Here is a 27,888-nt window from a genome sequence, read left to right on the forward strand (position 1 = left end):
GAATCCTTGATAAACCAATCACAGCTGGATTAGAGAACTCTGTGAGACCTCCTATTCTCTTTTACCTGCATGTAGACCCCTTGTGCCCACTGATTTTTTTCTAGCTAGTCATAGGCAGAGTGGTTGACAGGGAGATTACAGAAGTCTGCTTGATATATTTACCAAGTAGAAATTCCCATGAGATGAAATACAGGGAAGGTGTGAGGGTGGAGAAACTGTCACAATTTTTAACTTTGAATGGACGTTGGCATAAATAGAAATCCAGGGATGCGGAGCTGCTAAGGCTGATATTTTCATGCTAAGCTGTAGAAATCAGGAAATGTGTGATAACGTTATCTGACAAAGAGATGAAGAGGAACAATGGAGACAGGAAAGGGAAATCAAAGTGAACATTGATGAATGTGGTGAGAGTATTGTGTGTTATGGTTGCATCGTGGCTCTTTCATACGCGTGCTGTGTTCGAAGCACTCTTATGAAAGACGTCTTTCATGTTAAGTGGAGATCATGTTTTTGTGACATTTCTATTTGGTAGTCATATCTCTAGCTATTAAAAATCACATTGTGATAAAACACTGTTTTGATATGTGCTAGCTGTGAAATCATACGGTAGACATTTTCTGCAAATGTAGCAGGATTTCAGCAGAATTGGGTAAATGCAATTTTATATTCATAAATAATATGCGTATAAATAATTTTATCAGTTGCCTTAAATACACGGAATTCTTATACCTATTAATTACTTTTAAATTGTCATTTTTTTTTACTTTACCATAATATTGCTAGTGTTATTTAAAACATTTTATTTGTACAAGTACATGTAGCAATACCAAAAATATTGGGGAAATTTATTCTTTTCAAAGCCTCAGGATGTATCTATATTTATTGCTGTAGTTGTTTTATTTCTCTCATTACCTTGTTTTTCGTGAAATTTGCGAGTATTCTTGTACTCTTCCAAACCTTAGGGGTAGTGAGATATATTTCCAATTCATAATTTTGTTTTTTATTCCTATCAATACACTGTTCTTTGGCATTTCTGAATGGATTTTATGGTCTTCTTCCAAGTCTTAGGTTTAGTAATAGATACATTGCTCCTCTTTTTTTGGCTGTGTCGGGTCTTAGTTGTGGCACATGGGATCTTTGTTGGGGCATGTGGGATCTTCTCGTTATGGCACGTGGTCTGCTCGGGCTTCTCTCTAGTTGTGGCGTGTGGGTTTTCCCTCTCTAGTGGTGGTGCGCGGGCTCCAGGGTGCGTAAGCTCAGTAGTTGTGGCACGTGGGTTTAGTTGCCCCATGGCACGTGGGTTTAGTTGCCCCACGGCACGTGGGATCCTAGCTCCCTGACCAGGGATCGAACCCAGGTACCCTGCATTGGAAGGCAGATTCTTTACCACTGGACCACCAGGGAAGTCCCAGTAATAGATATATTTCTAATTCATAAATTTCAAGCCTTCTTTTATTTCCCCTTTGCAGTTTCCCTCTCAGAAACATTTCAAGAACACAAATTCCTTTCATTACAAAATACTGTGTTTTGGTTCTGTGGACATAGGAAGATGAGGTAGACATAGATTCTTCCCTCAGGTAGCTTATTTAGGAAGTTAACGTGTTAGCGATGACACTCGATTGCAAGAAGCCAACAAAGGCAAGAGAGACTTTTCAGTCTCATAACTAGAAAGACTATGGAGTTGTTTGCATTGTGGAAAAGACGTTACAAGATCAGGCAAGAGTTTATGTTGCACTAGTTCAAAGTAGCACTCAGCACATTTTGTGATAAATGTTCCAAAGATGACTGACCGCTGGATTTGTACTCTCGACTCAACACATCCTCTCATTCATTCAAGCATTCACTCACCCAGTACTTGTTGCACTCGTATGATTGCCAGGCATTTGGTGCTGGGGATACAGAGATGAACAAGACAGATTTCTGCCTTTATGGGAGTTATAGTCTAACCTAGGGAGATAACAAATAGCCAAACCGATCAAGAGGTAATAAAGTGTCAGGTGGTGATATTTCCTATTAAGAAATGTAAAAGCGTGGACATGGGCCACTGTTAAATATGATAGCCAAGGAAGGCCTCTCTGAAGGGGTAACATTGGATCAGAGTAGTAGCTGTGTGAGTATCTGGGAAGGAGCCATTCAAGTGAGGTGAACAGCAGTGGCAAAGATTTTAGGAAAGGAAGTTTGGCTCATACTCTAGAAACAGTGAGGAGGTCATAGTAGATCAAGCACTTCATGGAAGTTCTGTGCATTTTTCAGTCTTTTTGGTGTTGCTGAGTGTACAATAGCTAGAATTTGCTTAGTGGCTTTTTCACGACCAAAAAGAGTTTGCCCCTCCTGTGAGCACATTCAGAGTTCCTCATCCAAGAACCTGAATCAATAGGTTTTAGTCTGGCTGCCTTTTTCCCCACAAGTATTTAAGCTCTTTAATTTCTTTGAGATAATTATGACTCCCAAACTTCATCATTTTCTCCTTAGGCCCCATCATCTCCTTTAATCTTATTCAGGAGCTGGGTCCTCTCTGCACCTTTATTGTTCTGCCATTAAGCCTCATCGGTACTGGTGGGAGCTAAATCCAGCATATTCACATCATTCCCTGTCGCTTCCCTCTCCCGTTGTCTTCTGTGGAAGGATGAAATTGCGTATGTTAGGAAATTATCAGATCCATGAGTTTGATGTTAGGTTTATGTTTTCTATTATAATAGCATCTTTCAAAAATTTGGCTGTTTAAGTATGGATTCTTCTTGTTTTTAAATTATAATCTGTCTATATTTAAACTCGAGGTGGCAGGTGGCCGGATGATAATATGCATGGTCGTGTCTCCTAACTGTTCTTACATAGTCTGGCCCATATGGTAGTTCCTCATACTCTACATAGAGATTCTTTCTGAAATACAAATTTGATCATACCGTCATTCTGGTTGACATTACTTGGCATGCCTTAAAATTAATTTCGATCATCTTGGGTAAAGACAAGCTCTTTACATGGTTTACAAAGCTTCAGTAATATAAACCTAAGTAACTTGCAGGCTCAACTGTGAACACATCCCCCCTCTCTTCACCAACTCCCATCCACTGACCTTTACCTTCCTCATTTTCTCCAGGCCCTCCTGACCATAGAGCCTTTGCACATGCTCTTATATCTGTGCCCACTACACTCTCTTGCCTCTTTGCCCAACTAGCTCCTGGACATCCTACCTTAGCTCAAGTCAGTTGTCACTTCAGAGTCATCTTTGCTGGGTAGATCGATCTCCTCCCTCCAAAAGAGCACCGCTTCCCTCTCCTTCTTTGTACTTACCATATTTTCAGTTTTATCTTTATTTGTGTGATTATTTAGTTAATGTCTATTTACCCCATAGGAATGTAAGCTCCGTGGTAATTGGAACAATATATTTGCTCACCATTGTGTCTCATGGCTTAGCCCTTGGCTGGACACATGGTAGGTACTTAATCAATATTTGTGGTGCGAAGAACCCAAAATGAGTAAGAATGAATGTATGAATGAAAATAAACGAATGTCCACACCAGATCTGCCCAATAGAACTTTCTTCAGTGATAGAAATGTTCTGTATCTGCCTGGTCCAATATGTAGCCTGAAGTCACATGTGGTTGTTGAGCACTTGAAGTGTGACTAGTGTGACTGAGAAATTAAATTGTTAATTCTGTTTCATTTTAATTAATGTAAATATAAATAGTATACGTGGCTAATGGCTACCATTTTGGAAAGAACAAATCTGGACAGAGTACTGTCTCACATGGAATTTCTGATCCCTGTAAAGCATTGTGCACACACGCATACGTTTTGGGTACTATTCATATACATCACTATTCTAATATTAATGAGTTTGCCTGGGTTAAACCATGCTCAAATTAACATTCAAAACTATTAAGCCAACTAAAGCTGTTTTTAGATAAGCAGAATAAATATACCCACTATTCAAATAAGTTAAATGAGGAAAGAACTGATTTTCAAGTTCACCAATCCACAAGGTTCTAAACCCAGATACTGGAATAGAACTTTCTGTTGAAATCATTGTTTGGTTTATTTATTTTTTTAGTCCGAGTGTGAGGTAGGCTGACACACATGCTACCAATAGCTCCCTTTCACTGGAAACAGCACATTATTTGTTTTTAGATTCCCCTACCATGGTTTTCAAATTTTAAATAGAGTATTTTTGGCCATTTTCAGGAGCATCTAAGTCATCTGTAATTGAAAAAAATGTTTCCTCCAGTTTGGGAAGTACAGGTATATTTTGCCTCAGTCATTGCCCAGTTTTTCTGTGTGTCTTTCATTTATATGAGGATTTACGCAATTGCTAATGTGCAAGAAATACTGATATTTAATTTCTTAAGTTTTCTATATAAACCGCTGTGATCCTTGTAGCATCTTCATGTATCATTCTAGTGGACTATATAACTTAGCCTCAGCACTTTATGAGAAAGAAGTACCTCCCTTTTCTGACTAAGCACCTTAGATAGTATATCCAGTTAACACAGGCTCCAGGCTGGTCTTGCTCACCACTGTATCTTCAGTGCCTAACATGGCACTGTGCACACAGTAGGTGCTGGTTGGGATTATTCTACCCATTTGCTAATAATGAAACTACCCCTTAGATTGGGGGAGGGCAGGCAGGATCGGTGATGGCCCAAATTTACTTAGCTGTTGGGTGGTAGGGCTGGGCCAGGCTCTCGCTCACTGCATGACTCATTATGTAGTATCATACTAATATCCTAAGAATGTATTTTGCTATCTTAAAATAATTTGTTTTTTAAACTTACTATTCATTGGTCAGATTTCCATTGTCTGATTGAAAAAATAAATCTATCATCGCAGAACAGAAGCAAATATCCTACCTGCTTTCCAGTTATTTGTGAGTGCTTTTAACTTCCACAATATTACATTCTTATTTCTGTTTATGTGTATTGATGGCAAGAGTGGGTCCAGGTTTGCTTCATGTCTATGATAAAAAACGTATGTTATGAATTGTTTTAGTTGCCATGTAGAATGACACAATTTTGTCAATTAGTGTAGTGAAATATTCAGTATTTTGCTGCAGAAAGAGCCAACAGATGGTTTGCATGGTGTCATGGACAGGGAAGAGTGGACACCTAGAGACCAGGTGTGTTGCCTTTTTTCCAGTAGTCTAATTGTTTATGCATTCATAAGACTGTTGAATGGGGAATTTAATAAACTTACTGTTTTATCATGAGAAATCTTTATTTCCTGAAATTGAAAAAAGGCCATTACTACTATTCAAAAGGATAGTTCTTAGTCTGAAAAGAACACTTGTGTAAAGATAAACTTACATAAAAGGATGCATGTGTAAAATTTAAACATTAACAATGATATAAAGATACTATTAATTGAATATATATATATATATATATATATATGTGCCAAGCAATTTTCTAAGCATTTTATACTTAATCTCATTTCATCTTTAAAGCACTATTACTCCCTTTTTATAGTTGAAAAAACTGTAAATTTGAAAGGTTAAGAAAGAAATTCAAGTTTTAAAACCTAGTAATCAGGGAGTTAGAGTTGAAGACCTACTGGACTTCAAAGTCTAAATCACCTATTTATACCATTCTTTTAAAAATAAATTTTATGTTATAAAAGTAATCATGACAATGAATATATATTTTCCTCACCAAAATAAAATGTGAAGGTAAAGATCATGTCTGTTTAATTCACTACTCTATTTAATGCATATAATATATATATAATGTATGTACATTGTAGTTACTCAGTAAAATATGTTGAATGAATCATCTTGTTCTGAAGGCTGGCGTCGTTGAAATGTTAAGGCTGTTAGAGTCTTGCTTCGGAGGCTTTGCGCGGGCGGTGGTGGGCTGGGGATGCAGAAGAATTTAACCTGCTTGGAAGAAGGTTGGTGTCTTATCAAGCTGGTGGTGTAGTTAAAACTAACGGAATCCAGTGACTCCATTCTCTTAGTCCATGAAGTTTAAATGGCAATAGCAAAAAGAACTTAAGTCCCAGGGAAAACCTCACGACTGGAAAGGTTGTTGAGCACTGATCTGGAAAGGACTTTCATGGCATCATGGCATGGAGCTTAAGAACCTGGATTCTGGTTCAGTTGTAGAGTATTCCACATATTAGCTGTAGATGTATTTAAAATGGCTCTTCTCTGCTTCCATGTTATCTCATCTGAAAGTTGGAGATAATTATAGTACATACCTCAGAGGATTGTTTTATTACGATTCAGTGAATTACTTATAAAGTTCTTAGAACAGTGCCTGGCACATATTATGTGTTATATAGTGCTAGTTACATATATAGTCATTCCAGGAAATCATTTATAATATGTGCTGAATGCTTACTGGTCTTAAAATGTATTAAACATCTGCTTGGAAATTGAAGGATATTATTTGATAATTAAGGTATTCCCGGTCCTAGAATTAAATGGTGATGTCCACATACTAGGATCATAAAGTAATTCTGAGGAAAGTTTGTATTTAAAAAAGTAAAATAAAGAACTAGGAATTAGTAACTAGTGCCCAGATTGTGAAACTAGAGTTTAATAGTCTCTATTTGTATACACACAACATTAATACACTTAATTTGCCTGTTGACAGAAGAACATAGCATTCAGTCCCATGTAATTTCTTGTTCCCTACCACATTCATATTCCTATGTAACTTTTATGCTTTCAGGACCAAAAATTGTTTGCATTTCAAACTACAATCACTGGGCTTACGATTTGTTTCTCTTAAAACGTACTATGAAAATTGTGCAAAAGTGTTGTTTTTATACTAGGAATTCAAAGAAAATAAATACCTGGTTTAGGTGGCTGTATTTCTAAATGCTAAATTTGCTTATTCTTCCTACTCTGTATTTGCCCATTTCCACCTGTTACCCTTGACATGACATTTGGAAATGGTGTAGGAAAGGGAATTAACTCAGAAGTCAGTAAAGTAAGCCTGTGACACACACATTTATTATATGATGCAAGTGTTTTGCTTTGCTCTTTTAACATCTTTATTTTCTATAATGAGATTTTACTGCTACTGTGTAGAGATTTTACATTTGCACATGTAACACAATTGTGAAAGTTCCAGTTTGGGAATTTATGTTTTACTTCATGTGGCAGAGATGTGTGTGTGTGTGTGTGCGTACACACTCGCGCATTCGTGTGCACGCTTGTGTGTGTGTTGGGAGGAAGCGTGGTTGCTTCAGCACTTCCTCAACTCATGACTGAAACTCTTGTTCTAATTCAGGGAAGAAATAAAGAGCTCTTCAAAATCATCATACTGAATACTTTATTCATCTTCTCTGTGGAAACTGGTCCAGGAAGCAAAGTAAAATTAGGAGACTGTCCAAAACAGAGTTACTTTGCTTAACGTAACGTATTGATATTTGCCCACTGCCTTCTATGATTTTAACCTTTCTGGACATCTCTCTGGGGATGGTTTTTTCTTAGGGCTCACCAGAGACTCCACTGAAATCGTTTGCTAGATGCCAAAAGTCCCCCCCCCCCGCACAATCCCCACTGTGCTTAACTGGCTACTGACCTGGGAGCTGTCATGTTTGGAAAATACCATGATGCCACGAGTTAATTTCATACCCGTCTCTTTGCATGAGATCCCAGGGGGCCTTTCTGTGTGTCACAGTACTGCAAGCCATTCTCTAGTTGCTTTCAAAGCGATGACCCATGGTCAAGAGATCTTGTCGCAACATATGGCAACACCTGTCACCAGGTTTCGTGATTGGCATAAAATTAACCAGTTTTCCCCTTTGATTTGCTGCTTTTTTACAGTATCTATAAAAAGGCGGGGTAGAAATTGCATTTGAAAGCAGTTTTCTGTCACTTCAAGAAGCATAATCGTAGATTTGGGATATTGGACCTAAGGAAGAGACCGTTTCCTTGCAGAGGTACACACAGAGTTACTCAATAAAAGTGGTATTTTATGATGTTATGAATGGCAGTCTGCAAATCTCAGACAGGAAGTAATGTTTTAGTATCTGAACTCTATCAAGGATAGGAACAAAGCAAGAAATGGCATTATTTTGAGTCTTGTTGTGGAAGAAAAAAACAGGAAGCTTGGATTTGCCCTTGGCTTTTAAATGGTTTCAAGCAAGTTGGGGGTTGCTCTGATTTCTCTGTATTTCTCATGCCCAGATCTTAGTATTCTTATGAGGACATGAATAAAATGCACCTATAGAATAACAACATTCAGAATTATGACAGGTATCTGAGAAAAATAGATTAATGATGTTTAGCCTTTAGGTACTTGGGAATTTTTCAGTTACTTTTAAGGATAAGGACAGAGAAGAAAATAGCCAACCACTTACTTGGCTTTCCACTTTAGTGAAATAGTGAAAAAATTTTGATCTAACAATTTCTTAGTGAAGGAGATACCTGGTTCCTTTTATCACCGTACTATTTTTTTAATCTTATACATCTTTTTACATACCTTTAGCTTCTTAAAAGGTTTACTGTAATTAAGGGGGAGCTATTTTCTATAGCTGGTCTCTTCTCGATTAAGTTAAACACTTCTTAGATTCTGTGAGTTTTAATATTCAAATACAATAAATAACAAAGATGAATTTGTCATCTTTTTCCTTTTTTTCTCTCTCCAGTCTGTACTGGTTGCTCTAAATTCTGGAGTGATCAATTTTTTCTGGCATTTCTTAAATGATCTTTATTATTTAGTGAATTCCCTTCAAAAGTATAAACGTTAGTCCTTGTATGGTTTTGGAAATTGATGGCTGCTGTTCTCAAAGGATGGTAGATGGGGATGATTGAAGGAGTAGAGCAAAGAGCTGAGTTAAAGCAATAGAGAAAGAGGAAGATAGTACTAGAGACAAAGGGAGAAGAGGGCAGCAGTTGTGAAACAATCTGAAGTAGGGATTGGGGATTTAAAGGCTGCTTAGACTTGATTAATAGATCCTGTAAAAATGAAATGCTGAGCCAAGGGAAAAAATTGCACTTGCGAAGTCCCTTGAAAATGTGTTAATGCCTTTACTTGGCAAGCAGGGTTTTTTTTTCCTGCTGAGTATAAAACCACTGCATAAAAATATAGTCCTTTATTTCACATTGTCCAGTGTTTTTTCTAAACTGCTGATTATGCTTATGTTGGGATAAAATCAGATTTCCACTAGACAAAAAGAAAAGAGAAATAAATAAAAAGAGGTCTATACTGGTGCTGTATGGGTCTATGGAATATCTTTGCTAAGGCAGAATTAAGATAAAATTTTAAAATAGATTTTAAAATGTTATTGATAGACTAAGACTTGATTTCAGCAACAGTGATGACAATTTGTACTTAAAAGAATGGGAGATTTTGCAGGGTTTTTTCAAGAGACTGTTGTGTTGACATGGATGGTGTATAAACCTTTTTATAACAAAATTTGTCAAGAAAATTGAAACTCAGTGTTCTTAAAAGAAGAAAATAATCTGTGGCAAATCATTTTATCATTAATGACAAACTGAAGGACCTACAAAATAATTTAGATAAGAATTAAAATGCTGAAATATTTTCATTACTGGTAAAGCTGGTTCACAACTGCTTCTGGTATATTTACTACATGCGAGCAGGATCTGAGAAAGAATACCTGAATCTGTCTAAAGGCAAGCATTCAAGAATGGCACACGAGGCGAGAGTCAGGGAGTGATGAAAACTGTCACCTCAACTATAATCAACTAAATGACTTTTTCTATGAGGGATCAGTGAGGGGTAAAGAGTTCAACTACAAGAACTTTGGTGTGTTGTTAGATGAGTAGTTTAATACAGACTCTTTTCTCATGGGTTATAGATGGCAATCTTTTTCCTCCCTGGTTTTAGGAGTTAACTATTAGTAGGTGCCCCTCCTCCCTGTCACTCATACACACCCACATACAAACGCATGCACACACATACACACACAATATATAAAACTTTTGGCTGGAGAATTTTCCAATTAAGAATCACATTCTCTAACCTAGTGGTTCTCATCTGGAGTGATTTTGCCCCTCAGGGAGTATCTGACAGTGTCTGGAGAGATTGTTGATTGCCACAACTTGGGAAAGGAAAGGGTGCTACTGGTCTCTCATGAGTAGAGGTCAGTGATTCTCCTACACATTCTACAACGCGCAGGATATCTCTCCAAAGCAAAGAATTATCTAGTCCAAAATTTCAGTAGTGTTCAGGTTGTAAAACCTCAGCCGTTTTGAGTAACTTAGTCTCCTTAGCCATTGTTCAGTGTTTCAGAGTCATTCCTTTTCAGACTTCTACTCCCCAAGAAATTGCCAAAGAGGCTGGGAATTTACATGACTCCATGGGTGCATAGAAAGGGGCTCATAGCCAAGTGATCAGGCCTGTGCTCTCTTCTCATTCCCTTCTTGCTCTCACCATCATGCCCTGCGGTTAGCATTTAGTGTCTCAGTCACCCAGTCATGACCAGCACCCCAGGCTCTTGTAAATTATGAGGCTGGTAAAATTGTGATTCTGCTGGTTCTTTTGCACTACCAGGGCCCGGAAATCCTCTGGTTTTGATTATCCACCTCAAGTTTTGTTAAGTGGTGTGTTGGAGGACAGGGGGTACAAAAAGTGCCCACCAAACTGAGCGTGCATCGTGAGACTGAAAAGTGAGGCAGGCAGTTTATTACAGGGTAATTTACTCACAGGGTGGGATTGGGCAGACAAGGATCTGGATGCATTTGCAGCTGCATTCCACACTGCTGATGGGCCATTGGGATACTTTTATAGTTAACCTAGGGTATAGCTGCTTGGAAACAGGACATGAACTCCGAAGTCAAGATTTATGAATGGGTAACTATCAGTTTTGTGGCTGGAGAGAATAGTCGGTGCAAGTTGTCATCATTGTTTGGGGAGTAATGGGACTAATAGAGCATAGAGACCATCTGGTCCTAAGGATTATTAAATGATACCTGTTAACTACAAAGCCCTTCATAACAGAAGTGATTTACTGCCCAGTACAGTCCTGGGTAGGGTCAGTGGAAGCACAGGAGAAAATGTGAGAGCCCAAGATGACATCAGTTGTGCTAACAGCCATACGTGGTGCTAGGCCCCTCTGAGTCTTAGCCACATCATCTGTCCAACTCATCACTGGAGCCTGTAATGGTTAATTTTATGTGTCAAATTGGCTAAGCCACAGTGCCCAGATATTTGGTCACACATTATTCTAGGTGTTTCTGTGAAGGTATTTTTTTGGATGAGATTAACGTTTAAATTGGTGGACATTAAGTAAAGCAGATTGACCTCTGTGATGTGGGTGGGCCTCATGCAATCAGTTGAAGTCTTTTATAGAACAGAGTCTGACCTTGCCTAATGGCAAGAAGAAAGTCTGCCAGCAGACGGCCTGTGGACTCAAACTGCAACTCTTTCCTGAGTCTCCAGGCTCTTAGCTTACTCTGTACAAATGGAACTTAAGAAGCCCCACTATTGTGTGAGCCAGTTTCTCAAAATAAATCTCTGTATATCTGTATCTACATCTATATACATATATACATATCCTGTTGGTTCTGTTTCTCTAGAGAACTCATACTAATACAGGTTTACTCCATCCTGGTATAGTGGCTCTGTGGTTTTCTATTCAGCTCTTCCTGTGTCCTCCCACAAAAGCCCATGGAAACTTCTGGATCTTCAATTTCCTTGTTGATCTTCTGCCTAGTTATTTTATCCATTATTGAAAGTGAAGTATTGAAATTTCCAACTATTATCATTGAATTGTCTATTTCTCCCTTCATTTCTGTCCATTTTTAATCTTGTGTATTTGGACTCTTTTGAGGTACACTTAGTTTATAATTGTTATATCTTCTGACGGGTTGACTTACTAGCATTATAAAGAATGTCCCTCTTTGTCTTCAGTAACAATGTTTTTCTTAAAGTCTATTTTGTCTAATGGTAGTATAGCCACCCAAGATCTGTTTCGGTTACTTTTTCAAGGTATTTATTTTTTCTTCCTTTTACTTTCAGCCTATAAACATTTTTGAATCAGAAGTTTTTCACTTCTGAACAGCATCTAGCTGGAAAATTTTCTTTAAGCTCTGCTTTCAAATTAGAGTGTTGAATCCATTTACATTTAATGTAATTATTGATACACTAGAATTGACATCTAGCATTTTGCTATCTTTTCTGTCAATTTTTTTGTTTTTCTACTCCTCCCTTAGTACCTTCTTTTGTGTTAAATAATTGCTAGTGTATCATTTTACTTCCCTTGTTGCTGCTTTTTCTGTAATTTAAATTTTATTTTCTTAATGGTTGCCATGAGGATTACAATTAGTCTGACCTAAAACAATCTATCAGATTAATACTAAATAATAGTATACAGAACCTTTGCCCCAATATATTCCTGTTATCTCCTCTCTGCTTTGTGCTGTTATTGTCATACAAATCACATCTTTATACAATGTAAGCTCATCAGTAGTTTTATAATTATTGCTTCATGTCATTATCTTTTAATCAGGAGGAAAAAAGAGTTATAAAAAATACGTATACAATGTCATATATTTTCCTTTACTGGTGCTCTTTATTCCCCTGTGTAAATTCAACTTAACATCTAGTGCCCTTTCATTTCAACTTGAAGGAGTCACATTAATATTTCTTGTGGGACAGATATGCTAGCATCAAATTAAGTTTTTGCTGACCTGGGAATGTCTTAATTTCTCCTTAATTTTGAAGAATTGTCTTGAGGGACTTAGAGTTTTTAGTTGATCATCAGCACTTTGAATATGTCATCCCACTGATGAATGTGGAAGACCTCGTAAATTTACATGTCATCCTTAAAAAGGGGCCATGGTAATCTTCTCTGTATCATTTCAGTTTTAGTGTATGAGCTTCCAAAGCATACACTATGGGTCCCTCCATACTATAGCGGAAATGAGGAAGACTTGGAGGAAGCTACCTCTACTCCCTATCTTTTTATAAATCCTGCCTTTGCTACTTATAACCTAATTTATGGGCCATGCTATGTAAAATGTAGGACCTCCAAGGAAATAAAATTGTTCTTTTCTGTCCAGTGATCTAAGTATAATCCCCACTATTGGAGCATCTGTTTTTGAAAAGCCTCTGCTCAAACTCTTTGCCTGGATTCCAGTTTGCTACCGAATCATATGCAGAAGCATTCCATCTACATAGTTAATACATTTCTCACTTGTCACAGTGATGCTCGTTTTTGGGAAAGAGACACATGCCTTTCATTTGAAGAAGACATTATATGTACTTCATGGGGCACCTAACTAAAAACTGGCGATCGGTTCTCACTTACAGCCAATCTGTTCACAGATATCGTTAGCAATAATGCCAAAATGACCATACAGTCTCTCCCCAAACTCATGTGCATCTTTTTATGCAGTCCAATATTTTATTGTTAAAAAGAACAAGTTCTGTGGAGGCACAATAAGAGGATAGCAAGACTGTAAATGTCCTGCAATTAGCAATCACTAATACGGTTTATTTTAGTCCAACACGGAGTGTTGTGACTGCTGTAGTTTGGTTTATATATGCATGTATCTATCTATGAAGTACCCATTCACCCAGCCATATATCCCTCTATCTTTCCATCTAGCAAGTCAACTATCTATTAGTCAATCTGTTTGTAATCCATCTACAACATGTCTTTTTTTCTTCACAGGAATTCAATTTGATACTAGCATATGATAGTTGTCTAATAAATATGTGTTAAGTTAAATTCTTATGAGGAATAGAGAATAGTATAAAGCATTAACATTCTTAAAATTTGGGGCTGGGCACTTCTTTTTGGTAGGGTGCTATCTTACACCATGTTGGCTGCTTCACACCAGCATCCCTGGCCTCCCAGTAGATGCCAGTATCACCCTGCCAGTTGTGATAAGTAAAAACATCTTTAGATATTGTGAAATGTCCTTCCCCTCTGCACTCAGTTGAGAACCACTGGTATAAAAGGCATTTTTTCCTGCTTTCATCATAATATACAAGTTCTTAAAAATCAGTATTAAATGATGCCTAAAGATGGGGTATTTATTGGATGAATGAATGGATTTCCATATGTGTTTCTCAGGTTTCCATTCTCACACATTGATTCATCCACTCACATATCATTCAACAAGCATTTATTGTATACCTCTTATGTGCCAAGTACTTTGCTAGGTAGTGGGGATGATTCATGAAATATAAGTCTCTGTTCTTACGCTGTTTACTGGCCTTGGTTAGAACCAGGGGGAAAAAAAACGAACGAATGCCTAAACAAAAGTTATCGCTGGTAAGTGTTCTGTTAATAATAAAGCAGGAGGTTGTGAGGGAATGATGGGTACCATTAGATTAGTGAACTAAGAAGGACTCTCTGAGGTGACAATGTGAAACCTGAGTAGTACGAGGACAGCAAAGCAAGGATGTGAATGAATTATGCATTCATGTTGACTTATGTCTTATTCACACAAGGTTTATGTTAGGAGTGTAAAGAGGTGATCGTTTGCTGGCATATTGACTTATCTGTACATGTGAACAACACTGGAATGTTTGTAGGGAAATTTTTAGAAACTGTTCCAAACGAATTGAAGTCTGGCTCATTTTTAAATGAGGGTGTATAGTCCTACCAATGTAAAGATATTCACTCTCATAACAATGCCGTGAATACTGGACCATTAAAAACACATGTGAGATATGCAAACTTTTAAAACATCCGGTGACCAGAGCTGGAAATTATTCAGAGAACATGACAGATATGATTTCTACCTTCCTGACATTGTATATCACTGGAGAGATGGGAGTGACCAGAGAAAATTGCTAAAAGAAAATCCTGGCCTGATAGATTTAAAGAAAAGGAGGGAAATGATGTTTATCTTGAGAATGACTTTTCTCTCTAACTTCGTTAGACCCCAAATCATTAATCAGACATTCCTAATTTTTCTTTAAATTCGAATTGGACTGAAATACCCATTTTAAGGTAGGCATAACTGAATAAGCTGGCTATATTTTAGATAATTATATATAGTGGTAATGGAAAACTATGAACTTATGAGTATGTGGATTCATTTATAATTCCATTGGTATAGATAATGAAATTAAGTATAAAATATCACAGAATCTATTCTGTCATTCTTTGACCAATCACAATAAGATAGTCTGAACACTGGTTGTATTTCCTGTTTGAAGAGAAATCCTAGATAAATCTTTTGGGGTATGCTTGCCTTTTACAAGCTGGTTTATCTATTGGAAGTAAAAGGCTGTTTGCAAGCATGATTGAAATATTAATTAGAATAATGACTTCACTATCACATCTTCATCTTTTATGCTAGACACTGGATCAAGTCAAAACTGGATCAAGCTGCCATTCAGGCATCTTGATGAAATGTGGAATTCTACAAAACAAAAATACAGACTACAAGATAAGATAGTTCTTATCTGAGGAAGGTATCATTACAGCTGTATGATTCGGGCATTTCAGTGAAATCTGAAGTCCCTCCCACTGTTTTCTCTACAAGTATCACTGGCTTGTAAAAGTTGTGTTGCCAGAGAAGCCAAAGTCTATTTTTATACTGCAATTAAGTAATTGAGTACAAAATTCAGTACAGTCAGTGGGAACATGATTGGATGAATAAAGAAAGCCAGAGAAGATAATCATTTCAATTCTTTCCTTAATTTTGCTTTCTAGCATAGTAGTTAAAAATCACAGTCTGACAGGTCCAACTGTGCTTCAGAATACAAACCCGACTCCTCCACAGCTGTGTAATTGCAGACAAATTATTTAGACTCTATCTTAGTTTACTCAACTGCAAAACAGAGTTTATAACACTTGCCTTCTTGACTTGTGAGGATTAAATGAAGTACTATACATAGCATGCATATAACATAGCCAAGGCTTGATAAATAATAGCTTTATTATGAGCAATTTATATCCTCTGGAAGTGACTTAACAACACAAACTGTGGGATTTTTCTTTTCTTGGTTTTGTGGTCTTTATTGATTATGAACCTATGTGACTCTGCATTGGTGCTTGAGGTAGGAAAGAAAAATGGTTGCAGTGAGAGGGAGCAGTGTTTCCAGACTTGTGATGAAACTTTATAGAGTTTTGCTCATTATGTTTCTCTCTGGCAGTTTTTTTTTCTCCTCCCCACTTTCATAATTGAATATAATTATAATAATGAGCAACATAGGAACAAAATTCACAAAGAACATAGTTCATAAACTTCATTACCCCCATTTTCACAATTCTGGTTCCAACATAAATATCCCAAGGGAGACCTCCTTTAAGCCCCCTAAGATGTCCTTGCCTACCCTATTCTCAGTTACGTCACCCAGTTTGTCTCTTGCGTGGCGCTTACCATGACCATTATATTCATTTGTATTTCTCTTTGCCATCGTTAAAATATAAATTCTAATAAGTCAGTGATGAAGTCTGTCTTGTCCTTCACTGTGTCTCTGGATGCTAGCTCTGTGCCTATCACTCATAGACACTCAATATGTATTAGATGCTGGAGATCTTTCCTTTTCCGTTCAAACCGTAATTGCCACTTGGTAGACTTATATCTTGGATTGTTTTCTCACCGTCTCTTGTATAAACTTGAACTGAGACATTAAAGGCATGTGGCTTTGTAGTTATTTGTTGCTATAAAACTGTGCTTTGGGGAAGATGAGGGAGACATCTCTTTGTAATCTTAGAATCTATCCTAAAGTTTCTTCTGTAGAGGTTATAAATGCCACTCTCTGATCTGATATAATTAATCCTTGAGGTTATATATTCAATACGTGGAACTAACTGGATTTCTAAGAAACTGTTTAATTTACTTACAGCATCCTTTTTATTGTGATGTGCCTACTAAAAGAATTATTTTTGTTCTTGAAGAAGATACGTATTATTTTACTGGTAACCTTTAGCTAGCTAGCTTCGTTTTACTTTGATTCTGATCGAATTATCTCCTCCTCAGAATATAGGACAGAACAAAGCTAAATTAATGTGACTAAGTGAATATACTTGGTACAATTAGTATGTTTTGCACCAGAAAGTTCATCACTACTTTAAGATTTAACTTTCATTTTCCATTAGAGGGTGTTGGTTAATCTAGTACCATCTCTCCCTAACTTAAATCATATTAAATTCTTGCAAATTTTAGGTGCCAAGCATACCCAATTTACATACACACATACACAATTTATATACAAACATACACAATTTACATACACACGTTATCAGTTTACAATATAGCCATAAGGTAATTAGCAGTTGGCTACTGTTTGCTGCTAATGAGGTCAAGGTTACATATCTACTGTTCCTTTGAGTCTATTTTTTGGCCCAGTTCCATTGCCACAGATTTTATCCTGACCCCTGGGCTGCTATTTCACAAATGCTGTTTGTCACCAGAGGGGGCCATGTAGGAGGATGTGAGCAGTTCCCTGCCAACCCCTGCCTCTACTGGTCAAGGCTCTCAGCATCTTCCTGACAAATGACGTGTGTGTGTGTGTGTGTGTGTGTGCGTGCGTGCGCGCGTGCATGTGTGCGGGGTGGGGGTGGGGTTTCATCTTTGCATTCTCTGTGTGTCAGGCTTTGTTCACAGGGGTGGACCTTAAAGTATTTTTAAAATCAACAGGACCATGAACACCATTTTTATATGGAGAAGACAGGTTATTAAAAAGAGCTGGGGATAAGCTTTATTGTGAAACTGAGAAGCATTTTAGAATACCTACCTATCAGAATACCTTTTCCATTCTTTTGAATACCTTTAATCAATATCTCTTCCATTGGAACACAGATCAAATGACACTGAAGTGCAATCTAGGGGAAATGTGTGAACTGAAAGCCTAGAATTCAAGCAAAAAATATATATATATATATATATTTATATATGTGTATATACCTATAAGCATCATTTATTTGGCTTTAATTTCATGATCTTAAAAAATATTTTTTCATTTAAAAGGGAGTTGTGGAACAAATGTTTATGTAATACTTTGGCGATTAAAAATTCACTGCTGCAAAGTTCATTTCTTTTTACCTTAAACACATGAAAACTTGATACAATTAATATTGTGAAGGAAATTATGGATAATAGGTTACTTAATCCTTGGATTTTTGGTTTAATCTTTTATTATGGATTAAGATTATTCTCAAACTAATTCAAAAATATGAGAGATGCTATAAAATATAACTAAAAACAATAACGGTTACAGCTGATTCTCATTATTTAAGGTAGTTACATTCAATAAAGTTGCCACAAATACTGATGGAATACTGAACCATTGTTCCTAAGGGGAAACACAGGGTTAGGTTTCTTAGAGCTTTTGATCACAACATTTTCGATAACCGATCAATACATAACCTTGTTGTATGTATGTTTTTGTTTAAAGACGCTTCATTATATATATTGTTTATTCATTAACATTGATCTCAGGGCCAATAGCACTGTCACTCATTCCTGAATGAAACTTACCTAATACATGTGTTTTTGCTGCAAACTCGTCACAGCCTTTTTGAACTTAGGAACGGTAGACAGCACTTGAGCACCACACTTTTAAATAGTGAGCCATTTTATATAGTGAAATCACCAACAAAAAGCATTAAAACGAGGGAATTCCCTGGCGGTCCAGTGGTTAGGACTCGGTGCTTTCACTGTCAAGGGCACGGGTTCAGTCCCTGGTCAGGGAACTAAGATCCTGCAGGCAAGCTGCGTGGTGCGGCCAAAAAAGAAAAAGGGCATTAAAAACAAGAAAAACTAAATAGACCGTGAGAAGGACACTTCTTTATAGTATGAGAACTGCAACAAAAAGGCAGAGCCAACTCCTTGTTCAAGGCAGCTGGAAACACTTGTATCAGGCAACTCAAAATTTTTTGATGCTTTGTACATGTTTGTGAATGACCACAAAAGTACTGTATTGATTTGGGGGCTACAGATAAATTTTAGCAGCTAGGTTAATTTGCAAATATAGAACCTGCGAATAATGAGGGCCACCTGCATATGCTTTTTACGTTAGAAAAGAGAAAACTAGCTCTCGGTCTTAATAAGCCCATGGAAGACTTTGGTTTAGTATTGCCTTCCATCTCTTGGTTCCTTATTTGCTTAATTGAGGGAGATTCTAATTAGCCATCCCTGACTAATACAATTTAGGAAGGAGCCATGTCTTCACCCCTTTCTCCTTCCCAACCCCTGGCCTTATTCTGGGAGCATAGTAGGCATTCAATTAATGCTTTAAGGACTGCATGAACCCCTTTCCTCGTGAAAGAGGAACTTTGTGGAAATGATGTTAACATCAAATGCCAATAAGGTGAGTGTAGCTGTAACCACATGCAAAAATGTTAGCTATGGTGACAATTGTAACGATTTTTAATAACATGGTAATTAGCATCTTGATGAATTTATAAGTGATATACAGTTTAACACATTACTGTAGGACATTTTTGCTATAAAATAAGGATTGCCTATTTAATATGTATGTTTAAATATAATAGTTAACTAGTGGCTCCCTTAATGCAAGGGCAGGAGGAAAGATTGGTTAACAAAAGGTTAATTTTGCAGCTAATAAAGAGGAAGGACTTTCAAATCTATTGTCCTCTGAAAACATAAATGTAAATTTATAATAGTATCATACATATCAGCCTAACTCTGTTTCACTATTTTTATAAATATATTCTACCTGCATCTTTTTTATTACTGAGGTTCCTTGCAAAACAAGTTGAATAAATAAACTATATACTTTTCTTCATGTTGAATTTGGTTTTATTTTTTATTTTTCTTCCTCAGAGGGAATTAAATATTCTAGCAGTGGAAAGATGGCCTAATCACTCTGGCCATCCCCTTGGCTTTCTTATAACAGTGTTTAAGGCCACTGATAAAAACTTACAAAATAAGTAATTGGTTTACTTAAGCAGTCAAGTATGAAATTTTTTGGAATACTGATATTTTCAATTAACCATTATTCTTCAGATTAGAGACTTTTAAAGGACACCTTTTGATTCTTTTTTGAAATGATGACTGGCTGCCTTAGAAGTGTTAGACCTATGCTTTTTCAAAATGATTGTCAGCAAACATAATGAGCCTTGGATCAGTCCAGTAGCTTAGGTAACATATGTTTGCGGAAGGATTCTTAACATCCTGCCGACTGTACTGGTCCTGTAGAGCCTCACAGCAGGGAAATTCTCTTGCAGTTCAGCTTATGAAACCTTTGCATGTTTGGAAATACTCCTGAGGCAGGATTTATACTTACCTTTGAATCCACGTTCTTATTTTGATAGCAGTGTTAAACAGGAGAAAGAAAGGCTCACAATGATTCATCTTGCATTTTTCATAAATGTTAAAACTATCTATTATTTGTATGTCACTCTTTATTGCACTTTCTGCTATGTACAAGCTCTGGAAATGATAAAGGTGTTTCTTACGAATTCACAATCCAGAAATGCTGACTCCATATGGTAAATCCTACAAACGTATCTAAATGACAGACGCACCATTTTCATCAAAGATGCTTTAAGTCAGGACTGTAAAAGCTTGTGTTGTTACTGCAAACAGGGAAAATGTTGCTTGAATGAGTCCTAATCTTTTAGGCACTGACAGGCTATTTGTGATATGTGCACATATCTAATCACAAAGTTTTGCTTGCCTCTACCGTATACATATTTATTGCTATTTTACTTATGGAAATAAAGAGTCATCTTTTTAAGTCATTCATTCAGTACATCGTTTTAAAATAATTCTTTTCTAAGTATACAATTTTTATATTAGAAACGTTGTCTACAGCACTAGAATAGAAATTAATACAGCCAACATAATTTGTAAGTTTGATTCATCACGCCCCAGGAGGTAAACCTTGTTGGGGGGAAAATTGATATTCTTGCATAAATAAAGTACCAATGCTTTTTAATGATTTTTGTCATCCTGACTTACGGGTTTATGGTAAGACCCAATAAATGTTTATTGATTGTTTGGATGTAAGTATATAGATACAGCATAATGCCTTAGGTTAGTTTGTAAGACATTATCTTTCCTTTAAATAATGAACTGTTGATGCATTATTAAAATTCAGAAATGCTGAGGTAGAAAATGTAAATGGAAACTTTTTAGCTGGAAAAGAAATAGATTGGATATGTAAACTAGCTGGATCTTTCCCCATTTTCCTGGAAAAAAAAAAAGCAAATGTAAAATGAACAGAAGCCAATAATATGGAATATTTGTTGAGAAATCAAAGGTCAGGCAGGATATGTTCTAATGTTTGAGATACTGGCTATTCCTCTTCATCTTTCACCTCTGTGCTCCTGTCAAAGGTTCCAAATGATGATTCTCAGCCCCTCTGACTTGAAGATACCATTGAATTCATGTTTGTGTGTTACATTGTGCTTTGTAACGTGGATACGAGGAAAGGCTGTACAAGATTTTTAACAATAAATGTTAGAATGAAGGAGGTTATTTTTGAGTCCACTGACTTAAGTAGAAAAAGAGGGAATTCCTTGGTGGTCCAGTGGACTCTGTGCTTCCACTGCAGGGGACACGGGTTTGATCCCTGGCCTGGGAACTAAGATCCTACAAGCCATGCGGTGCGGCCAAAAAAATAATAAAAAAAAAATTATCAGAACTCACATTACCCACGTAATATTATTTAGCTACATATGCTTAGAAAAGCAAAGTAGGATTATAGTTTGTGACTGATACTCTAAAAACAATGACCAAAACCAAATTATACCAAGATTCTTCATGATATATTAGGCATCTAAGAGAAACCCTTCCATTTTCTTCCTTTTTTTTTTTCACGTCACTATTGTTACTGTATTTTGAAAGGTAGCCATTCGTTAAATCCTTAAAAATAATTCTTATTTTTAAAAAATTTCAATTTATTGAAACTTAAAACAAAAACCAGTTTACCCATTTCTCTATATTCTCCATATCTATATCTATGAGCTTGTTGTTCTTAAGATTCCACATATAAGAGAGATCATACAGTATTTATTTTTCTGTCTGAATTATTTCATTTAGGATTATGCTGTTGAGGTCCATCTACGTTGTCACAGAAGGCAAGATTTCATTCTTATGGCTGAATAATACTCCATTGTGTATATATACACACTTCTTTATCCATTCATCCATTGATAGACATTTAGGTTGTTTCCGTATCTTGGCCATTGTAAACAATGCTGCAATGAACATGGGGAGGGTGCAGATTTTTTTTCCTGAATATGAAATTAATATATTAATAATAGTACACCAAGTAGGAACTAATAATTAAATCAACATAGTTAATAAGTTCAATTCACCACATCGCAGGACGGAACGCATCTTGACCTTTAGAAGTGAAGTTGACCAGAATTCACCTTTCAAACTACTCACCGTGACTATGCATGACAATATATGTCTAAAGGGTAGGGAGTCAATGTCATTGATTTATTCTTTTTTATTGATTTCATAGACATTTATGGGATGCTTACTATGTGCCAGACACTGTAATGCTGTTCTAAGATATTTTCGATTGCTTATTGTAATCCTACTTACTAAAATGATAATTTATAGGTAGATGAAATTTTGACTCTTTTTTTTTTCCTTCCTTCCTTTTTAACGTCACAATTCAACTGAGTAAATTTTAAAGATCTAATTGGCTTTAATGAAAGACTCATGAATCAGGCAGCATCCCATCTAGTGAGTAGAGAGGAGCTCCATGCTACAGAAAGGGAAAGGCTTTTAAAGGCAAGACAAGGAATTCATAAACAAAAAAAGATGATTTCAGGCTTAGGTAACCTACCTGTAGGGGAAGCAGTCTGTGTGGCAGATTTTGTCACCTTCCTTTGGGGGTTGGAGATGGTCCTATGACAGATTACCTCATTGATGCTAACCAGAAAGTTCTTGATTGACCAGTTAGGACTACATTTCTGGGGCAGTTCTGAGCTTCAGTTAGGTTAGGTATTAAGCTCTAGTTAGGTAGCGTGGCCTAGCATAAGTGACTCCATGTTGGGCCTGTGTTTGTTTGTTTGTTTTTAACACTTTCTTTCTTGGGTGTTATAGCCATAAATATGATTCCACCAAGTCATTTCTGTTTGTAAGCACACTTTTCCTTCCAATCCGCATCCCAACGGTTTGGAGATCCCAAGGGTTTAGAGAGAGAGCTGGATTTCACATTTCTTGAGAGGGCCCATAAGAGTGATAAGGAGCTAAAGGTCCATACAGAATTACCATCCTTACATGAATGGTTACCATTTCAAAGAAGCTAGGGGAGAAGTCAAAGAGCACACAGTGTTTGATTGCAAGAGTTATTAGTGCCCCAGAGCCACAAAAGGAACAGCTGCTTAAACATTACTTGCCTTTTGACTAATGGGCAAAAGCACTGAATGGGACTTACATGTGTAAGTCTTAAACAAAAATAATACCACCAACAACAAAAAGTATATTAAAAAGTAGCATTAAGTCATGAGAAGAAAGGGGTCATGGATGCAGAATTATCAAATGTTTTGTTCTTTGAAAGTGTGTGAGGGGGAAAGTGATTTTTCCCTCTAGTTTCTTGGCTGAGAACCCCCCCTGTAATAAAAAATTAAAAAAAAATCAACATGGGAAAAGAAACAAAAGTTTAATAACATGTATATCTCCTGTATATATGGAAGATATCCAGGAAAACTGAGTAACTCTCCAAAATGGCCCAGGCGATAACCTTAAACCGTCTTCAGCAAAGATAAAAGGAAGATATTTAGAGGTAGGAGAGGAGGCCAGTTTAGTGAGCTTATGAGGAAAAAGCACAGTGAACAAGGGTAAGTTTATCGTGTCCACTTAAGTCATTGCTTTCTCCATGAATAGGAGTTTCTAGAGTTTTACAGTCATTCTTCTCTTCCTGGTACAGAGAGGGAGAAACCCTTAGAAATGGGGAGATTACCCTCATAAATGAAAATAGTGTAACTATCTCTCATAGAAGAGTAACTTCTACTCAGTTTTTAGAACTTATCCTGCGTCTGCTATTTCTTAAAATAATCAGCCTAAAATGATCCGTATGCCAAAGAGGCATATTTGGGCCTGGCAAATTCTGCTCCCCTTAAAAAGGAGCGGTTTTTTCTGTTCTGAATCATCCATCTCTACCAGAGTCCTTAAAAACATAAAGGAAAATGTTAGCCCTATTCTAAGAGAAAGAAAAAAATCAGTTCTCTACCTCTAGATAATGTAGTTGAATTTGGAAGTATTATCAAGTCAAACGCAATTTGCTAAGCACATGAAAAGGGCCCATGAAGCAAAGCAATGACGGTGGCTTTTCTTTTGTACTTCCTTTACTATTTGCTCTTTACCAAATGGCAGACTGCTTGTCTAGTGAAGAGGTATGCTCTGTTCCATTGTTCCAGGCTTAGGTTTTAAGTGGTGACCATAAGTAGATTTGTACAATCATCTGTCAACTCTTAACTCTGCCTCATTTGGTTTAAGTTTAGAAGATGGAGCCATAGCACGCCTCCTACCTGGGGGAGGATGGGAGTCGGAATCACTGCACAAGTCTCTCTAAAGAAATACTCTCTAATTTTCATCCAATTCACCATCTTTTTATGTCTTTGATGTGGTGAGGAGGTTAGGACCCTTCTTAGTGAATGCTATGATTTATCCATCATATTCTTTGGAATGTATTTCTTGAGTCTCTTGGTGTTTCAGCTGAAATTTCTATTTTAGCTACGCATTATACACTGAATTCCTTACTTGATAAATATTTTGGGTTTTCTCCAAACTTGAAAACTACGCCTGCCTATCACCGAGTTCAGATCTGTACTCTAATATATAGATTTTTATATTTTTACAGATAAATTGCAAGTGATGAAAACTGAGCTCACATTAGTTAATGTCAAATATGGAATTTATTATTTCATATAAGAAAAGTGTGTGAAAATTTGGATGGATCTGGCCTTACAGATACTGATACGAGGACTCGAATGCTTTCACCTCTCATATCTGTCTCTCCTTCTGTTTGTGTGTACGTTTCACTTTTTCTTTAAATTGACTTATCCATGAATTTAGAACCATGGCCACTGGCAGTTTTTGATCCATGTTTTCATAAATTCATGACCACAGGGGAAAAGAGGCTTTGGGAATTCTCAGGGTATCATTTTCATTACTCACACTTGGGCCACACATTCATATATCACAGTGACCTGGAGAAGTCAGGGGTTGTGGGTGACCCACCTTAGACCATGAGGCCACACCGGGGACAAAATGCGTGGGAAGTTATTTAAAAAAAAAAAGAGGTAGGATTATAGACACATAATAGCTGTTCATCATATCATGACAAAAGCACTGTAAGGGGGGAAATATAGACTTAAGTCAGAGCAGAATAGTTAAAGCAATGTACATATGATTTTTTTTAGGTTTGTTGAAATATATACACATATAATGATGCCACTTAAAGTGCATAGTGAAGTCAGGGGGACAGGGTGAATGATAGCAAGTGTGGGGAGGAGAATATGTGCATTGGGGAAGAACAGAAAGAGGTGTTGGGAATTCTGAAGTTAGTGAGGAGGGCATAGATGGGAGAGGTACCAAGCAAAAGGACTAGAACAGAGACATGGTTAGAGGATGGGGAGATAAATATGAGAGCGAGAGACAAAGATAATGAGAGAGAAGGACCAGAGATCGACACAGGGCAAGACAAGAGATCAAAAAAGTGTCATTTGTTGTAAGAAAATTAAAGTGATATTATTATTATCTTCATCATCATCTTTGCATTTGCTCTTCTTTGCCAAGTAGAACATTTTGGCATTATTAGGAGGCATATTATCCTTTGGGGATTGTGGGTAACATTGATTTCATACTTACAAAATGCCTTTCAATATGGTATGAACCAGTGTAATAATACCAATTCTTAAGTAGTGCTATTTTTAATCAATGGGACATAGAACATCATATATTTTAAAATCCTGCAATACTTCAGACACTGAAGAGAGAACAAAACTGTATCCAGTCGTGCATGAATGCTGTGTATTATAGCAGTACTCCTTCTGATAGAATACTTGAAATATCATTCGGCTGTTACTTCTCCCTGGGTTTGCTTTGTATCCCATGGAGATGATCTGACCTTAAGCTTTTGTTAGCTTCAAAGAGAGCTCCATTCTTGCCTTATCTCTGCGGGACTGAAGAAACAGACCCTCGGTTAACAACAGGAGACCAAATTGATTTTAATATTGTGATTTCTTTACTCTGATGCAGGAAATGTTGTCTCGGCCATCTCAGTGGGCTAGTGATGATAGAGCTGAATTAGACTTCAAAATACAAACTAACTCTGTAGGTCTGTTATAGCTCTAAGGTCCAGAGGTAGCAAGTATTAGGTGGCTCACTTGATAATCATATGTGATTATGTTAATGGACTCCTAAGTGGACTTGTTACTTCCATCGGAGGGTATACAACCGAACTTCTTCTCTGTTTTCAGTGGTTATGAGTCCCAGAAAGAAACAGTGTATCAGCCTATGAATGTTGGTTGGATATATCCAATGAGATCTCCCTCAGAATTTCCGCCCGTTATGCTAAATAGGCATAAAAATGTGTTCTTTTAGGAAATATCTATTGGAGGCTGAGATAATATAGTGGGTTGAATTGTTAAAGACAGAATCCCGTGAATCACGGATCTGACCCAAATGTATCTTGACTAATAATTTTTTTTAACATTTGTATATATTTATTACTTCTTGAAAGAAAAAAAGCAGCTTTATTGAGATATAATTCACATGCCATGCAATTTACTCTTTGAAGTGTACAGTTTCGTGGTTTTTAATACATTCACAGAGTTGTGCAACTATCAACACTAATTGCAGAGCATTTTCAGCTCCACAAAAAGAAACTTTGTATTCATTAGCAGTCACTCCCTATCTCCCCGCCCCACCCCCCCATTCCCGGCCCCTGACAACCATTAATCTACTTACTGTCTCTGTAGATTTAAGTATTCTGGACATATCATATAAGTAGAATTGTACAATAACCATACAATATATGGTCTTTTGTGTTCCACTGTTTTCAATTAGCATGACGTTTTCAAGGTTTATCCACATTGTAGCATGTTTCAGGACTTCTTTCTTTTGACTAATAATTTTAAGGGTACATGTAAGGTGAAGCTCTGTGTAAAACTGGGCCCCTTGCATGCTCTCATGCAGCAAGAAAGAACTTGGGAACTTCAGCGGAGGTTGAGGACTTCTTCCTGCTTCCTGTGCCTTGTGATTACCTGAGGGAGAAGTACTTGACTTCCGGTGAAGTTCCTACGTCCTTCCTTGCTGCCTCAGAGCACGCATGCTGCCCAGTTTCACACAGGAGGTCTCTAAGTGATGTGTGCCATTCTCATTACTTGTACAAAGGAGTATTTTGATCATAAAAATCTCCATTTTATGTTCAGATAACACAGCTTTTTTCAATAGACTATGCCCCACTATCCTTAACATTCCGGGTCATTTAACATAGGCAGTGTTAGACAGTCAACATTTCATAGATAAGGACTCTCTCACTAGTCAGTGCCGTTAACTTACTTGCAAGGAAGTCTGTCATTATCTCCATTAGCTGGAGATTTGACTGGGTCACCTCATTTCTTTCTGAGAGGTGGTCTCTTGGTAAAGGGAGATATTGAATGGCAGACCTGCTCTTTAACCATATTCTTCCTAAATCTTTCCTCAGTGATGTGGATACAGAGATGAATGAAACAGCCCCTGCTCTCAAATATTTTTACAATCTAATGAGGGGAACCACAAAACTAACATCACAGAGAAGGAATCTAAAACCCTAAACCTGGTATGTGGCACAGAACGAGTCTTTCAACAGATGGCAATTTTTTTTAAGTAGTATGAACAGTGCAATGGTGAAGTGCTATACCATGGTTAGATACTGTGAGAAGGGTAAGGTTCTTAGTGGATAATGCAATTGGTACATGTTTCAAGTTTACTCATTCTGCTGACATTTATTGAATAATTTCCCATGTGCCAGACACTATAGGAGGATAGATGAGACAGAATTCCTGCTTCCCATGAGCTTTCTGTCTTGGAGG

General features: G+C 37.0%; 1 protein-coding gene across 13 annotated transcripts in view; it reads left to right on the top strand.

The window, feature by feature from the left end:
• CHL1 (cell adhesion molecule L1 like) overlaps positions 1 to 27,888 on the top strand; it is a 199,743-nt gene that overhangs the window by 66,515 nt on the left and 105,340 nt on the right. The gene's annotated exons all lie outside the window — the stretch shown is intronic.

This window comes from Balaenoptera physalus, assembly GCF_965194825.1.
Source record: "Balaenoptera physalus genome assembly, chromosome: 11".
Classification (NCBI taxonomy): Eukaryota; Metazoa; Chordata; class Mammalia; order Artiodactyla; family Balaenopteridae; genus Balaenoptera; species Balaenoptera physalus.